This window comes from Crocodylus siamensis, chromosome 10, assembly GCF_052110815.1.
Source record: "Crocodylus siamensis isolate JL-2025a chromosome 10, ASM5211081v1, whole genome shotgun sequence".
In the NCBI taxonomy this organism is placed as follows: Eukaryota; Metazoa; Chordata; order Crocodylia; family Crocodylidae; genus Crocodylus; species Crocodylus siamensis.
In genome coordinates this window covers 56060955-56079462 of record NC_143404.1, presented here as the reverse complement: position 1 = coordinate 56079462, position 18508 = coordinate 56060955, and the positions used below count along the sequence as shown (strand labels likewise).

The following is an 18508-nucleotide window of genomic DNA, read 5'->3' as shown; positions in this document are numbered from 1 at the left end:
TTCCATAGCTAAACAATTTGCCTAAAGAAAGGGCAGTTATATTTAGAAGAAATACAGTTAATGAAGCATCTTATAGGTTAAGTGCTGGCTGTTCAGTGCAAAGAATTATGACGTCATTGGGATAACGGAGACCTGGTGGGACTCCACCCATGACTGCACCACGGGTATAGAGGGCTATACCCTGTACAGGAGGGATCATGTTGACAAAAGGGGCGGGGGTTAGCTCTCTATGTGAAGGAAAGCTACATGTCCCTGCAAGCTGATGTTGGCGACCAGCATGGACAGCTAGAGACCCTCTGGGTAAAAATTCGTGGGGAATTCGGCACAGGGGACACAACGGTGGGAGTCTACTACAGACCTCCCACTCAAAGTCCCGAGCTTGACCAGGAGTTCGCCCAGGAACTGACTGAGGCCGCTTGCTCCAGGACCTTGGTTGTCATGGGTGACTTCAATTACCCGGACATCTCGTGGGAAGATCACTCAGCTAAATCTGAGCGGGCGCAAAGCTTTCTCTCGTGCGTGGATGACCTCTACCTGACTCAAGAAGTCTATGGGCCAACGAGAGGCAAAGCGCTGCTTGACCTGGTACTGGCTACGGGGGACGACCTAATCGGCGACCTAGTGATTGATGGGAAGTTGGGTGACAGCAACCACGAGCTGATCACCTTCACCATCCGCCGTAAAGCTGGCAAGTCAGTCAGCAACACAGAAGTCCTCGACTTCAGAAAAGCCGACTTTGACAAGCTCAAGAGGCTAGTCAGTCAGGCCCTCAGGGACCATGACCCCAGGGAGTTCGGAGTTCAAGAAGAGTGGTTGCTTCTCAAGGAAGCGATCCTCAGTGCACAAGCTAAATCTATTCCAACACGGAGGAAAGGCAGCAAGAAGGCACAGCAGCCCTCCTGGCTCTCCAGGGACCTAGCGGACCTACTGTGGCTAAAAAGGAAAGCCTACAAAGGATGGAGGACGGGATTCACCTCCAAGGAGGATTACTCCGCGCTGGTCCGGTCCTGCAGGGACCAAACCAGGAAAGCCAAGGCTGCAACTGAACTCCAACTAGCTTCAAGCATCAAGGACAACAAAAAGTCCATTTTCAGATATGTGGGGAGCCGGAGGAAAAGCAAGGGCAATGTTGGACCCCTGCTAAACCAGATGGGGCAACTGACAACTGACACCCAGGAAAAAGCCAACCTATTAAATAGGTACTTTGCGTCAGTCTTTCATCAGTCCCGTGGGATGCCCATGCCTGCTATGGGACAGGGAAATCTGGGTGAGGGGGATCCCCTACCCTCCATCAATGCTGACCTCGTGAAGGAACACCTTGAGAAGCTGGATACCTTCAAGTCAGCTGGCCCTGACAACCTGCACCCCAGGGTACTCAAGGAGCTGGCGAGCATCATAGCCCAGCCCCTGGCACGGATCTTTGAGAACTCCTGGCGCTCTGGTGTAGTGCCCGAAGACTGGAAGAAGGCCAATGTGGTGCCGATCTTCAAGAAAGGGAGGAGAGTGGATCCGGCTAACTACAGGCCCATTAGCCTGACTTCTATCCTGGGGAAGATCTTAGAAAAGTTTATTAAGGAGGCCATCCTTGAGGGACTGGCCCAGGCTAACATCCTAAGGGACAGCCAGCACGGGTTTGTTGCGGGTAGGTCTTGTTTGACCAATCTCATTTCCTTCTATGACCAGGTGACCTATCACCTGGACAAGGGAGAAGAGATTGATGTCATATATCTTGACTTCAGAAAAGCTTTTGATCTGGTATCCCATGATCACCTCTTGGCCAAACTGCCCAGTTGTGGCTTTGGCTCCACCACGATCCGCTGGCTGGGAAATTGGCTTCGTGGTCGGACCCAGAGGGTTGTGATTGATGGCAGTCACTCATCATGGTGCCCTGTGACCAGTGGGGTCCCTCAAGGCTCTGTCCTGGGACCCATACTGTTCAACATCTTCATTAATGATGTGGACATTGGAGTCAGGAGTGGACTGGCCAAGTTCGCCGATGACACCAAACTTTGGGGCAAAGCATCCACGCCAGAAGATAGGCGGGTGATCCAGGCTGACCTTGACAAGCTCAGCAAATGGGCGGACGAGAACCTGATGGTGTTTAACACCGAAAAATGCAGGGTTCTCCACCTTGGGAGGAAAAACCTGCAGCACCCTTATAGGCTTGGCAGTGCTACGTTGGTTAGCACTACAGAAGAAAAAGACTTGGGGGTCATCATTGACCACAAGATGAACATGAGCCTGCAATGCGATGCTGCGGCTAGTAAAGCAACCAAAATGCTGGCGTGCATCCATAGATGCTTCTCGAGCAAATCCCGGGACGTCATTCTCCCCTTGTACTTGGCCTTAGTGAGACCGCAGCTGGAGTACTGCGTCCAGTTTTGGGCTCCACAATTCAAAAAGGATGTGGAGAAGCTTGAGAGAGTCCAGAGGAGAGCCACGCACATGATCAGAGGTCAGAAAACAGATCTTACGATGACAGGCTGAGAGCCATGGGACTCTTTAGCCTGGAAAAGCGCAGGCTCAGGGGTGATCTGATGGCCACCTGTAAGTTTATCAGGGGTGACCACCAGGATCTGGGGGAACATCTGTTCACCAGAGCGCCCCATGGGATGACGAGGTCGAACGGTCACAAACTCCTGCAAGACCGTTTCAGGCTGGACATAAGGAAGAATTTCTTTACTGTCTGAGCCCCCGAGGTCTGGAACAGTCTGCCAGTGGAGGTGGTTCAAGCGCCTACATTGAACACCTTCAAGAGTAAATTGGATGCTTATCTTGCTGGGATCCTATGACCCCAGCTGAATTCCTGCCCTTTGGGCAGCGGGCTGGACTCTGATCTCCCGAGGTCCCTTCCAGCCCTAATGTCTATGAAATCTATGAAATCTTTAAATTTATATTGTAAAGGGCCATCTTCTTGGTTTTACAAAATATAATATGGTATTGTATCAAAACAGTGGTTAACTACAATGTCAGTTTTTTTCTTCTGTATTTAATTTCCTGATATTGTTACTCATCAGGATTATGGGAGGCAAACAGAAGCTTTCTCCTTCCTAATTTCTTCATAGCACCACCCCCTTGTTAACATCCCACTTGCTTCTACAAGGATGACTTTGAGAATAAGCACTGTAACTTGCTACTGAATTGAGCAGGTGCAAGGAAAGTTTTCTTCCTAAGTGAAAACCTAATGGTAAGTAGCATGTTGGGACATGCCATGCAAAGAAAAATACCTGGTAACAGTACTGGGTGAAATATGGAAAACTCTGACATTGACTGGAGTGTGTTAGTGGGTACTTACATTGTCTACACGTTACTTTGTTTCAAGCTTCCAAATAACTCTTAAGTGACTTAAGACTTAGTAGTTATTGCTTTTCATAACCAATAATCCTGTTCTGAAAGTACGTTGGAGCTGAGCACTGTATTACTGAAAACAACAAAAGCCTTTTAACTCTTTTACATGATTTTAAAGATCTTGCCTCCTTGAGTCTGCAGATCAAGCAACTCAGTTTTCCAGCTTGATATAAAAATGGTGACTTACCCAAACATATGGATACAAGAGATGGTTTTGAATAGGTTCTCCTGCCTCACCCTTGCTGAATGCCCACCCAGGTTCTGGAGTCTGGATGAAATGCCGGAAGAGATTGCATCCAATAATCAGAATTCTTTTCACCTCTTAGAACAGGGGTGCGCAATTATTTTGGGCAGAGGACCACTTACTGAGTTTTGGCAAGCCATTGAGGGCCGTATGATAGGCAGCCAGGGGCAGATAAATATTAATTTTCTAAATTTTTTAGGGGCCCTGCAGGCCAGATAGAATGGCCTGGTGGGCTGCATCTGGCCCCCGGGCCACATTTTGCCCACCCCTGTCTTGGAAGCAGTTCCTTTAACTGAATGAACGGGTACAGTAGCAATCTGACTCTCATGACACGTCTTCCAAATATAGAAATGTTTAGCAAAACACTAATGACAGCTTAGCTCAGCACCCATTACCAGCAGTGAAGGGTCTGGGGTGCTTTCATTCAGCTTGCATGTTAATCTTTAGCACAGTTTGTGAAACTGTAATGCAGCCCAGCACTTACGAAGGGCAGGGTTGGCACTTGGGAGTTGGGTTTGACTACTTAGGCCCTGATTCTTCAAACTTTAAACCAAGTGTAACTTTCCATAGGGAAATAGTCCCATTAAAGTCATTGGAACAACTCCTGTGAATAAAATGGTATAAGTACTAAAAGTGCATGTAGGCTAGGGGATCCAGTTTCGGGGGGTGAAAATGGGAATTAGTATGCTGGGACACAGACTGTTACTAACACTCATTTCTCGACTATGGACATAATACAGGTTTCCATCCATTGATTTTTTGAAGTCAAACAAAAGTGCCTTTTTTCTCATTTTGCATATGGAGAAGCTGAGGCAAAGAGGTAAGGCTCAAGATCACCCAGAAAATCAGGGATAGACCCAGGAATAGAAAGCAGGTCTCCAGAAACCCAGTCTAGCACCTTAACCCTCTCTGGCCTCCGTTTCTCCCAGTTTAGAATACTAAGAACTGATACTATGATCAGCATGTGTGAAACAGGTCTGGCCTGTCTAGATTCCTTCAATTTTTAAAAATAATTCAAGCGCAGTGTTCTTGAACAAGGGATAAAAATAATGCAATTGGATCACTGTGGTATTTACTACTTGTAGTTGTACTAGGGATAGTGATTGACTCAAAAAAAACCTTTACATTGTTTGCCTTACTACCCCCCCAACACTTTGTGTTCTTCTAAAAATAAATATTAATGTCAACAGCTCTTCAATAAGTGAGTATGCATATCCTGCAACAGAATCTTATGTTTTCAAGTAAAGGAAAAGATTTAGCTGTTAATCTTATTACAAGCAGCAGAAAGAAAGAGAGCTTTTAGTATGTTTTATACTTTCTCATCAATAAGATCTTAATTTAAAAAAAAAATCAGGAGCTGAAAATACTTTCACATGAGAGAGAACAAGGAAGGTCAGCTGAGGTGAGTAAACAAGTTGTTTTTTTTTATTTAAAAACCCCCCAAGAAACAGGTTGCCTTCGGAGTGTGTTACAAGCATCTCTAATACAGAGTCGTCTTTGGTTCTGTAGCTGTTTTGGCCCTCATCATAATTCATAAACAGCTTTTTACAGCAAGCCTCTAATTATAATATACTGGTTTCTTAGGTTCCTAGATCAGCTGTGAAATGTTATTCTTAGACCAGTGAGAATATTTATATTTCTTGTGGGAACTCTGTGAGCAGATTTAGAATTCATGGTGACCACTACAGGACATCAGAGTATGTTTAGGCAGTCAATAGACTTTCTTCATGGGGCTTTGGGGCTTTTTTTGTTTTTTTCTGTTTTTTTTTGGGGGGGGGGGGAGGGGGGTTGCTGTCAAATCTATTTTAGGGGTTATGCTGAATATTAAGCAAGAATTAGGTGCCTGATCCCAAATCCACCAACATCAGTAGAAAAACTTCAGATGACACTTAAGTTTTGGATCAGGCCTTAATTGAAGTGGAAAATGATCTTGCCAACTATCATAGTTTATCATGAATCTCATGATATTTGATGTTTGTTTGTTTGTTTGTTTTAATGAAAGCCTCAGACCTTGAAGTAATGTTCTTACGTGAGAATCTGAGCTTTTAGGTTAAAAATATCCTTTTGGCTATAGAGAAAAGTTTGAAAGCGTGAACCCTAAAGACTCAAAGAGCAAATGAAAGACCCCCAAATTCAATTCCCCATTGTTCTTTCATGTTCTCATGACTTTTAAGCCAGTGTAACGGTATTTGGAGTCCAACTCCTAGGTTTTTATACCCTTTTAATGTGCAGTGTTCTTGCTAGGTGGTTGTTTCTTTCCTTACAATTTAACTTGTTTCTCAGATTATTGCCTTGTACAATCCATTCATTACCGTCAGTCTCTACCCCCCACCCCCCCTTGTCATAATCATACTCTGGTTTGGTTTGATATAGCCCTGTCATCTTTGTGGAAAAAAAACAACAAAACCCGTGATTAAAGCAGCTTTTGTTCAGATTGGGGTGAGGACACACATCTGTTAGATTTGGAAGGGAAAGTGTAATTGTTGAGGGACCAGGAACTCATTCCATTTCAAGCCTTCTCCAGCTTGACAGAACCCATGTAAACCATTTTAAAAAAACTTGCAGATTGACACACCTTGATTCGCAACAAATCCTAAATAACACTGAGCTGCTTCAGAATCCAGTTTTGCTAACAACCTGCCCTTTGCAAGTTGTATTATTAATTCAGTTTGTTCTGCACATAACTGAGTTTTCTTTCTAAAAGCAAAACTACACAAGCAGATTACTGTGAGGTAAGGGAGGCTGTGACTATAGAGTGCATCAGCTGCTCTTGGCTAACTATGTGTCCCCTCCTACCCAGAAGATTGCCCCTAACTGAAAGTTGTGTGAGTGCATTACACTTAATTGTGGGATCCGAGCATGCATGCAAGTAGTAAGCTAAGAGTAGCCAAAGCACTCTGAAGGTCATAGCTAGCTTACCCCGTAGCAACCGGTTTGTATAGCCACATGTTTATGTATAACAGTTCCTTAACCACTGTGTCTGAGCACCTCCTGAACTTTACTATATGTGTGCGCGCGTGTGTGTATATATAAATAAATGCACGCACACACGCACATTCATGCAACACCTGCGGATGCATCTACATGAGATATGGTGACATAGCGGTGGCGGGCATGAACTGTGATGCTGATGTTACATCACTGTAGCAATGAACTACCTCGCTATAGCATGTTGCTACGGCGACATAGCTGCTAAAAATAACTTTGTGCCACCAGGATGTTGCAGCAATGGCGGTTGCTGTGTTGTTTTTCTGTACTTCCTAAAGCAAGTACTAAATGATGGCACAGTAAGAACTGTGCCATGGGGAGCACATGTCGATGTGCCCTGTGAGGTCTGTATCTCCATTGTTAGCTTTCCCTGTTCTGCCATGTTAAAATGTGATTTCAGTGAACTACTTGCACACAAAGCTCATGCTTTATATACGATTACAAACACTTGTGAACCCTACTTTTGCAGTTGAAATTCACAGCATATTCACGCCTAAGCATTCAAAAAGGAAAAAAATCCAATTCCCTGGAATCATGCAGTTAGTTAAAAATCTTTAAGTTTTTCAACCTTTAGATTACATTATAATCATGCTTTTCCTCATGAGAGCTAGAAACTTTTTTCTCCCTTCCCTAAAATGCACAGATATTTTCATGATTCCAGGAGCTAGGGTTTTAAGAAATCCCATTGATATTGAGAGGCATGCAATAAAAAAAATTGCAGGAGTTGGCAGCACTGGATTGGATATACAGGTGATGCCAAACCCTTTTTATCACATATTTGTAACAGTAGTTGTTCGAGAAGAGAACCTGCACTGGATAAGAGCTTTTGGGGGCGGGGAAAGCTTTTATAAAGGGTCACTGACCTGTGAAGACACATTTTGCAAATAAATTTGAATGTGTTACTATTATGAAGCTCTCTCTTCAGGTTGGGCAAACAGTTTCACTTTTGTTTCTTGCTTTGTTTTCTGGTTCCTGTGGGCTAGCAAAGGCTATCAGGTTGCAAACGCACTGAAGGCTAAGGATGCTTACCTTGTAATGAGCACACCTGGAAATGTTCATGCTGTAAAAATCTTGTCTACAGAATATTTTAGGCCTAACGTGGCTGACCATCTACCTTTAAGAAATGGGATCAGGAAAGTACTAATCATTTGTTGTGTGAGTTTAGGAGCTGCTTGCTACAAAGTTTGTCCTTGCCTTTGAGAGAACTAATTCCCCCTGTGGTTTCAGGATCAAAGGCAGATCAATTAATCCATTACTCTTCAAGTCAAAAACAGAGTTCAAGGGGAAGACAAGGAAATTGAATTTGCAGGTGGCAACTATTATTATCACCAATATGTAAACTTGAGGAGGAAAGGCCTGTGGTATAACATGGTTCTCATTTGTGTTGCTATTTGAATTGTCCTTTTATTTGTACTAACTGTTCAGTAGAGAAGTTTAGATTGGAATATATAATATTTGGAAAATAAAAACCTTCCTTTCTGTGACGGGGCCATCCCCGGGGCCAGTCACAATGCCAGCCCACCTACCTGTCTAGGGCAGTCTGCCCTGACTCGTCTGCCACACCTTGATGTATTAAATAAACTGATGGGGGAAAGAAAATGCAGGAGACTACCCATTTAATGCCCTGATGCCAAGGGCATAATACTTGTCTCCAACCTCCCCATTACCCTGTTCCATGCCTCGCACATGGCATCCAAAATTCACTTCTAATTCTCCTGGCCCCATGTTGCTGGGCTGCACTTGGCCACTAGCCCAAACTTTGTCTATGGATGCCTGAGGCATACTTTGGCTACATGCTCCCTTACTGGGGCCTCTCATCAGGTTCCTAGCCCCTCACGCTCTTCCCCCTCACTGGGGTTACTACCTTCTCTGGGGCTTTGGGGCCTTCCATCCCTTAGGCTTCAGGTCTCCGTTGATGTGTCTGGACCTCACTCTCAGCCTACAGCCCACTCAGGCCTCAGGTGTCTGTCAGCATACCTGGACCTCACTCCTACTCAGGCCTCACTCTCTCTTAGGCCTTGGGTCCTTCTGGCCTCTCTGTTGTTGCCTAAGCCTGTTGCGTTTCTCCCAGGGTGTGCTGCCCTAGTCTTTCTCCTCCACAGGGTCACCTGCAAGGCAGCAGGGGCTGAGGCTTTCCAGCATCCCATACTCGCCTTTCACTAGGGAGGCACTGGTGTGGCATTTCTTGGGGACTGCCCTGCCACAGGCAGCCCCATCACACCATCCTCCCCAGCAGGATGCAATTTTAAGTCATGCCCTGGGACCAACTGCAGGCCTACCTGCCCTGGTCCTTCTTCTTTTACTGGGCTTCTTGATGTTCCTCCATCTGAGCTGCTCATTCTTGAACCCTCTATTACAGCCACTTCCACATCACATGTTCTCAGTCCCTGGCCCAACTCGCTCAGATCCCTTATAGGATGCCTCCTTCATAACAGCTTGCGTGTTTGCTGACCATCTGTCTTCTCTCAGTAGTGATGTCCTCCCCGAATCGAGGGGACCTTCAGCCTGTTCTAGGCTCTGCTCCTGCCTCTAGACCAGCTAGGGTGCCAGTAGCTCTCTGCAATCCTGGCCTGCCCATCATGGTAGGCTTCCATGCCCTTGGGCCTATTGCCTCTGGCCCCCTTGCAATTACCAGGCAAAAGCCTGAAGGTCAGTCTAGCAGCAGCTGACCTGTCTACTCTGCAGGGGTCCCTCCTGGGCCCCACCATACAGCATACATCTCACACTGGCTTGCCTAGAGCCCCAGAGATCTTATACCCAGCAGCCCATCGCTCCACTGGGCCCATCTGAGCCCTGGCCTGAGTCACCACCCGTTGCAATGCCTGGCCACCCAGTAGGTCCACTTACTCTGAGCCCCATCCTAGGCTGACCTCACTCTCCCACGGCCCATAGCCATTTCCTTAGGGCTTGGGACACTCCCTGGGTTCCCAGGAACCTCCTCCATCCCCTTAGGCCTTCCTCTGAACCTCAAGAGTGTTCCTGGAAACAGGGGAGCACCAGCTGGGCAACATTACTTTGGCAGCATCCCTGCAGCCACTGCTAGCTCTACTCCTCAGGGCCTGCTCTTATTCTGAGGCTGCTCAGCCGTGCTCCAATCAGGCAGCCACCTGGCTATCATGTGACTGCCTGATTGACCCTGCAGGCTGCCTCACAGCCCGCTCGTGCCCTTTAAAGTGGCAAACACCAAAGGTGCACCGTCACACTCTTCTTTGAACTCACAATTAAAATCACTTTATTTTTCAGGAAGCCTGATGGTAGAATTAAAGACACCATCTACATCAACTGAACACATTTCTGCAATTTTGTTTTACCTACTGTTGGTACAGTTTACACCTAACTTTCGCTGGAAGATGAGAGACAGTTTTAGTCTTATTTTTGGCAACTGGCAGCACGTTGTATGTGTTGCTGCACTGCACTGCATGAAAGATCATGGAGTTTCACATGCTTACCTGTCTTCCACATCACAGTAAAACCATAAAAAGCTGACAGGAATTTGGCAGTAGAGGTAATATGTACTTACTTGTTTTGAAAATTAAATTAAGAGAGTTCTAGCTGGCAGCTTCCATTTGCATAATGGTGGATGCTTGAGAGGCTATATGCATAGTACAAAAAAGTATGTGTAGTTTGTTTTTGGCAATCATGAAGGTAGTAAATGCTATATATAGATACTAGGATGTATTAGCTTTCTTCATCTTTTTGAAGCTGAAATTTAAGGGATTGACTGGGGCATAGGAGGTCAGGCCAAGTGGGACCATGTTAGATCAAGCTAGGGTTTTACCAGTGGAAGCCAAAGTAAAAGCCAAGTGTCAGTCCTAGTTGAGGGTATCAAGCCAAGGGTCGAGATGAGTTCATGATTATGACAAGCCACCAGTCCAAGAGTGGGAAGGCAGGAGGAGCCAAGCCAGAGATTGAGTAGACCAAAAGCACAGCAAGACAGACTGTTGCCTAGAGAGAACTCTCTAGTTGTCTGGCCTGAGCTTATGTAGCTGATGTGGGTGGGACCTCTTCCCTGAGGAATGGCTCAGCCTTATTGCTTCCAGCTGGGGCCTGGTACTAGCTCGGCACCCAGCTGGGCCCTGACTCATACAAAGCCAATGAGAAGTGATATCTTAGCATTTATTATTATTAGCATTCCTGGAGCACCTAGAGTAGAGCTCAGAAAATGTTCTGGAGAATAAAGTATTTGCAAAATACTTTGGGGCTAACCAGCCTTGGTTATAAGTAAACTCTTTGTGAATTTGACTTGAATCTGCCATGCAGATTCAGTTTGAAGGGAGGAAAAACTTGAAGGGTAAAAAAGGAGGAAGAGGCAGTGGAGGTACAGATAGACTAAAACACTTAAGCTAGGATGTAGGAGATCCAGATTTAGTTCTTTCCTGTGCCCGAGGGGCATTTACCAACATCTGTCATCTCTTAGGGGAGGGTGCCATAACATCCAGGCTAGACGGTGCTTTGAGTGCTCTGTCTCTGGTTTGCTGGTACTTTTTGCACATGTGGTCTGTGAAACAGGTGTTACACTTTCCAAGTAAAGCATCCTAATCATCAGAACAAACACAGATTGATTTTCTCTCTCTCTTTGCCATAATGATTAGTCAGAGCTATTATGCAGGCTGGAACAGCCTAACCGGGAGGGACTGAGAGAACTGTCCATCATCCCTGTATCAGAGTGAGTGAGGGCCTTCACTGAGAGATGGGGGATACAGTTACATTCCCCTTAGGCAGACAAAAGCTCTGAAGTAGCATTTCCCACATCCTGGGGAGTGCCCTAACCTCTGGGTTACTGGTTAGAAGGGGAACCACCACTTTCCTCTACTAATTTTTTAATCTTTTGTTTCTAGTACAAGTGCCTAAAATCTAAATGCTTTGCTTCTGGTCAAACAAAACATTGCGTTTGATGTGCAGTGAATTGTTTTAGCTGTTCATCTTAGCGATTTCAGCTTTTTTTTTTCAGTTTGGCAGCTGAATCTACAAGCAAGTATTTGCAAAGGCCTAATCTAGATGCCCCATCAGAATCTCATTGTACTTGATGTTCTGAAAATATATAACAAAGATGGTCCTTGCCCAAAGAGCTTATATTAGAGGTTGCCCGTCCTTTTTGTCTGTAACCCTATTTCTGGAGAGGTGGCCCAACTTTTGGTGATTTCATAAACCTACTTGCTGTCGGAGCCTGTCCACAGAAAAATCATGGTTTAAAACTTTCTAACATAACTTATATTGACATAAGTGTCATCTGTTTGGAGCTATACTAAGATAACTTTATTATAGGCATGTAGGTTATTACCTTGCCCCTGACACCAAGAGGCAAGCTGCTCTAAAAGTGCCCACCATTGTCCTTTCAGGGTAGTTGCTGTCTGTCCATGCTGGCACCTAGGACACCTATACATGTGCAGCAAGTCTGTTCTGATGCATCGTAATTACAGCTGTAATAGTGTGTGGGAGCAAACTTGATTAATTGGGCATAGTATCTCAAGCATGGTAATTACCAAGCTCCAGCAGACTCCAGTGTTTTGTGTATCAGCATCCTTGCACTGAAAAATGTCAGCAGGGTCATTTTAACTAAAACTCGTTCAATGAGCTTTAGTTAAAGTGCCCCCACCACCATTTTTCAGTATGGGGATGCTGATAAATGAGCCGCTCCAGGTGCTGTAATTAGAGCAGCTCTTGGAGCTGCTATAATTAAAGCATCTCCCCCCCCCCCCCCGCAGCGCATGTATAAATGCCCCCAGTATAACACATGTCAGTACACAAAACCAATGCAAATTACAATTACTCTGGTCTAAATGTTTCCTATGTCCAGGCTCTCAACAGTTGTTTTAGAGGTTCTTCCTGGCCACCTTCTCCCTTCAGAGCATGCTCAGTTAGGCAATCATACACTTGCGAAGCGCTAGGCTGAGACTCCCTCCAACAAGGATTGGTGAGAGAATAAATGGGACTATTCAATCTAGAAAAGAAGACTTTGGGAGGATTTGGTGGCAGGTTACAAATATATCAGGGGTGAGCATCAGGGGCTAGGTGAACAATTATTCACTAAAGTGCCCCGGAGAAAAACCAGGAACAATGGTCATAAACTCCTAGATGAAGGTTTCAGATTGGATATAAGGAAAAACTTCTTCATGGTTTGTGTGACCAGGCTCTGGAATAGACTCCTAGTGGGGGTCCAGGCACCTACCCTGGAGATTTTCAAAAGGAAACTGGATGCATACCTTGCTGAGGTTATTTGACCCCAGCAGTCTTTCCTGCCCAGAACAGGGGGGCTGGACCCAGTGATCTCATGAGGTCTCTTCCAGCCTTAAGCATCTGTGAATCTGTAAATGTAATTAGATGGTGAGACTTGGACATTTTACTGTTGTGGTGTTTGAAGCATTGTTTAAATAAACCAAGGGTGTCTGACATGTCCATGGGTATCCTGAGTGGAGCATGTTGCTATGTGGAACGCTGGTCTGTCTGAGTTGCTGAGGGATTCCCTGTTGTTCACCTATAGCTGTGCTGCCTGACTTCTTGCTTCCTTTGAGATGACTTGACTATGTGCATTGAGCTATGCAAGAATTAATGCTGACCTCCATCAGCAAACATTTCTCTAAAGGTTGGCTTCCCAGTAGCTTTATCCCCCACTCTGTGTCACTCCTCCTCCCTCCCTCCCCCCTGCCTTTTCCTCCTCGTATTGTCTCATCTTCCTATAAACTCATGTGGTTCCAAGTGTGATGAATTTGTGTGGTGTTGGTGGGAAGGAGGAATGGCATGGCTTAGATCCATCTCCCCTTCTTTCAGAAGGGTCTAAGCTGTGTTTAGTAAGTTGCTTAGATCATTTTTCCCTTTGTGGATAAATAAGTAGGAAGGAGCTGAATGCAGTAGTCATTTCCTAGTTGGGAAAGGAGAGGACCTGAATGAGTTTGGTGCATGGGTTCCATGTGACTCTTGCTTCTAAGTCATTTGGCTGTGTTTGAAAATCCCATCTTTTATTTTACATGAACAGTTCCACACATGAATAGGATGAATGTGGTTTGGCCCTTGTGGGACAGGTTGAATCCGTTTGTTGTCCTAGGAGCATTGGGCTATCACTCAACATGAAACTCCATGGTTCAAATAAAGCAATCATCTCCCATACATGTGGATTGGTTCAGTAGTGCAACACGGCAGAACATTCAGGTTTCTGTGGTAGCAGAGACTTGGGGTTCTGCTGTGCAATGGGGTTGTTTTCTGTCCATCAGAAGCAAGAAATGATTCAGCAACAGATTTTAGTGTGTTTTGCTGCCACTAAGGCTTTAACTGAAAGTGAGAGATCTGCCATGTCTGAGGATGCTCCCACTGTAGTAGTTGCTTTTTCTAAGAAGTGCTAGTAAGGATGAATTCCTGGTCCTGTGTAAACATGACCTGGAATTCTAACTTTAGATCAGCTAGACAGCAACTCCAACATCAGTGTTTTAATTGCATCCTGATGTGGGGAGAGGTGAAGCTTTTAAATAAAGTGACTGGGAAATGCATCCTGATGAGGAAGCCTAGAATGTGACCCCTTCACCCTCTTCATTTCTTGCAAAGGCAATGCAAGAGACTCCAGTTTTATATTAGGTTTTATTTTATTTGCATGGCCAACTGCATATTAGAAACTTTGTAAGCAAGAGCAAAATAGAGGACTCATACTCATTGTCCGAGAACAAAAAGGAACATCTCCAATGGCCCTGCTGGTATGTCGTGAGAGAGAGTTCTCTTTTAGCTGTCGACATATCGCAGTGCTGCCCCTGGGAATATGAGCAAGAGCTTCCAGAGCAGAGCAACTAATCCCATTAAAATGGTTTGAGGCACAGGAGCTGATCCCTTTCCACCTTAAGCCCCTCACTTCTCTTGCTAGGAATGAAAATGGAGAAACAATCTAACATTTTGAAAATGTTTAAATTATTATTTTTGCCTGGCGCTCTGAAACATGATTAAATCAAATGTGTTATTCAGTATTTAAATAGGAGTTCTTGATAGGTGGCTACAGGTCATACCTCATGCTAAACTGTATCTACAAAATGTGGACTTTGCTTGCTTCAGCTAATATGTCTAATTTGCGTAGTTAAAGTTGGGGGCCTTCATTTCCTAGTCAGACACTCTAGATGAATCCTTTTTTTTTCCTTGTTTTTCTCCTAAATGGCCTAAAACCCAGACAGGTCTTCCTGAGTCGAAAGAACTAGTGACCAAGACCTCTGGAAAAATCAAGCCACTTATGTATTGAACAATGTGCACTTGATTAGGAAGCCCTGGCTTAATAAGTAATGTGTATGCAGTGAAATCCTTCCCTCTCCCTGCTTTGGTCTGACTAAAATGGTGCTAGTGCAGTCACCACTGGAAGTCCAGCTTTCTGGCGTGGAAAGGGCACATATTAGTCAAGTCCAGAGGCATACTCAGTGCTATAGCAAGGGGGCAGGGGGTGAGCGGGGCAACAGCCCTGGAAACTGCAGTGAAGGGGTGCCAACAAGCGCTGCCCAGCAGGCGTAAGGTGCAGGATGGAGCCATGAGTAGCTCATTTGGTGGGCACAGGGATGGAGGAAGGGTGGCACCCACTGCTGCTCGCACTCATAGGCAAGCATGGGAAGGCATGTGCCCCCCAGATCTGTGCATGGGGCAAGGGTGGGCTGCTGCTGCGGGCTTTGCCCGAGGTGCCAAATTTCCTTGCTACAGCACTGGGCACAGCTAAGCAAGCCAACCCAAGTTCTAGATCATCATTGCTAAGCCTGTAACTAGGAGCTGCTACAAATGACAGCATCCTTGGACTAGAGTGATTGAGTACTTGCCGGGGATTAAAAAGCCTTTCAAACAAACCACCCCCTTTATTGTTGGGGATATCAGGAAAAAGAGCAGCTTCCTTTCTTCCAAATTAGTATGTTATAACCTGAACTAAAAAGCTACTTTCTGGTTTCCTTCTCAGAGGTGGAATATTTGCCAGTGTGTGCTGACAGTAGCTGCTCCACAGTCCTGAAAATATTTCTCAGCAAGAAGAAAGTTATGTGCACTGTGAGAATTCCTTTTTGGAGGCCTTCCGACAATTAAATTGTTTCTTTTTGTAAGTGTCACTTCCTTCTTTAACAGCTTGGTCTCCTGCGGAGTGGGTCTTGGAGAGGCTGTTATCTTACCTCCTCAGCATATTTACAGCGTATCAGATCAAACTGTACTTTTCTTTCCTACATAGGCTTTTTTTGGCCTGTCAGTGTACACTGATTAGTAGTAAATGAGAGTCTGACCGAACACTGTAAAAAAACCCCACAAAAAACCCCTAAAAAGACATTGTTGCCTAGATGCTAAACTAATGACCTTAGTTTTTGATGGTGTATTAAGATTCAGGTGACAAATTCAAAACCTCTGGTTTAATGTTTCAGAACCTATTTGTGCCCCACCTCCTCTTTCTCTCTCACGCAAGGAAATTTAGTTGAGGTTCACACGGACAAATCTGTAACCTTCCACTCCAGATTTTTAGAACTCACTAGCACTTTTTGGTTGCTAAAATTAAAATTTTCAGTGCCCTTTAACTTGACTTGCTTGTATTTTCAATTTTTTTTAAAGTCCTGCACCCTCTGGCAATCGCACTCCTTTTGTTTATATAGGCAGCCCAAATCATGGTATTCAAAATCATCATGACTTGGACTATTTGGTTATTCTCCAAAAATAAATGAGTTGGATTAGACCCAAACTGGTACCACGATTTATGCAGAATAAACTGGGAGTGAAAAACTGTGAATATGAGTTTCAAAACTGATCTATTTTAATAGCTGCTACCCCAGAAAGAACAACAGATAAGCAATGTACAAAAATTCTGATGTTGCAGGACCTTTACACAGGCTACTGGAGTAAAAACCACTTAATCAGCAGTTTCTTAATGATGCATTAAACTTTCCCTGGTGTATAAAACTTTGTTACCTGTTTTATCAAGGCCCTGGCATTCACTTTTGGGTTATTTCCAGTGTGTATTGAAATGTATCTGGTTAAAAATAAACATTTTTTTTTTTAAATGCATGTAGGAGAAACACTTGGCTTAAGTTTAAAGGGCAGAATTCAGAAGTATCATGCTCACTTTCATGCGAGTGTGTTATCATGTAATGTAGGCTTGTGCCTGCAAACCTTTTGAAAAATTAAGTTTATGAAGTACAGCTCAGGAAACTTGTGCCTTCATGAAGGCTTCTATGGCACCATAAGCTGCTTTTTGCTATGATAGTTGACGACAGTCATTGAAACCATGCAAGTGGGTGTGAGGGCAGAGGGGGCTTTAGAACTTGTGAAAGTAACTTCCAAGTCCAAGCTAGACCCATGTGAATGCAGGACTACCCATACAGCTTCTGCACTAGAGAAAAAAGTTTTCTTTAAGGATCAGAAACATCAAGTTGATAAAAGAAGAGGTGTCAAGCATATGTGTCTCAGTTCAGTTGGTAAGCTTCCACAATATTTTTTTCCTGTATTTAACATGAAAAGTGCTATGCGTGAAAGCATTCCTTCCAAGGGGAAGTGTCCTGAGTTCATCCAATGTTTCATTTGTGAAAAATTGTGAGCAAAATCCATAGAGCATTTTACAAATAACCATATTCTGCCAGGGCAGATCTATACACAACTTTTAATATTATGTGATGTTTGTTTTCAGGTGATACGGGGGATTCTAGTGCAAGCTTCTAACCTACGATGTGGGGGAAGAGCCTTTTTCCAGTCTGATGCACGTTTCTATATAGTCATCTTGTTAGAAAAAATGAATGTTAGACTTCAGACAAATTACTAGGTGTGTAGTACAGAAGTAGCTAGAAAGTTTATCTGCAGAAGATTCTGTGCTGAAAGAGGCAATGTAAACCACACAGAAGAGGTAAAGGATTTTGGCTGGGAGCATGCCTGCTGAAGAAGATAGGAGTACTTGGTTTGCAGTAGATGATTATTTTGCTAGGGTTTACTGTTACAACTTCCAACAAGGTGAGGCAGGGGACGTGTGCCACTAGCTAACCTGTAGCAAGGAACATCTAATAGATGTGAATTTTCCTTAACTTGAAGATATTAGTGCGACTCTAGTTTCCCATTCTTGTTATAACTTCAGCGCACTTTTCCCAGGCAACTTTTTTTTTACATGTAATGTTATCTGTTTCTGAATTTAGTCCCAGTCATTGACTTCGCTGTTTTTTCCTTTCATAAGATTGCATTTAGAAATTATGAAATATCTAGGCCTGATTTTGCTGTTTGAGTGGGGGGGATGGGATTTGAGCAAATGGAGACCAGAGCTGCTGAAGGAATGAGCAAATGGAGCTGCTGAAGAAAACGGAGGAGGGCAAGGAAGCACGTAGCTAAACATAAAACTGTGGGTTTATATATATAGCTTCCCAATGCAGCCGTGGTGGTCAAGTATGTAATAACTGCGTATCCAACCCCCGGCTAGCTGAGGTTTATGATTCTCAGCCACTTTAGCAAGCAAACCAAATAAATGGTTGCTGACACCATGAGCAGATCTCTGTAACTGAAGTATTTTCTTTTCCCTCTACTTATTCATCCTGCTGTTCACAGTTGTGCAAACCAGGGTGTCTAGCTGAGGGCTCAGCAGTTCATTTATTTTATGAAATAATACTTAAATCTCTTTATTACACAAAGCTGCAATTTGTGGACGTTTCTGTGCAGGTTTACTGTATGTTGCTTAGACATCATCAAAGGTGGGCTGAATGAAGTTACTTGGTATATAAACACAAATTCAGGGTGGTTTTTTGTTTTTAGTATTGGAATCTCCTTTCCCTTGGAAACCCTAATAGTAGGGGGTCTTATATTTTTCTGTTACAGATCTGAAACTTAGCTGCAGCTGAAGTGACTAATGACGCTAAAGATGCATACAAGTACAGAGGAAGAACTAAAAAATGATACATTAAGCAACTGTAAAGTGTTGTGGGTAAGCAGCAGTATTTGGTATTTTACAGTTTGTGTGTAAAAAAAAAAAAA

The 18508-nt window shown here is 44.2% G+C and overlaps 1 protein-coding gene across 3 annotated transcripts in view; it reads left to right on the top strand.

Annotated features, from left to right (window-relative positions):
• Positions 1-18508, top strand: part of ZHX3 (zinc fingers and homeoboxes 3) — a 74386-nt gene that overhangs the window by 9863 nt on the left and 46015 nt on the right. For 2 of the 3 annotated variants that reach the window (XM_090020959.1, XM_090020960.1), the window contains exon 2: positions 18353-18458. The exons of the other annotated variant lie outside the window; for it this stretch is intronic. The gene's annotated coding sequence lies outside the window, so the exon portion shown is untranslated. The remainder of the gene's footprint in view (positions 1-18352; positions 18459-18508) is intronic. 3 annotated transcript variants of the gene reach the window in all.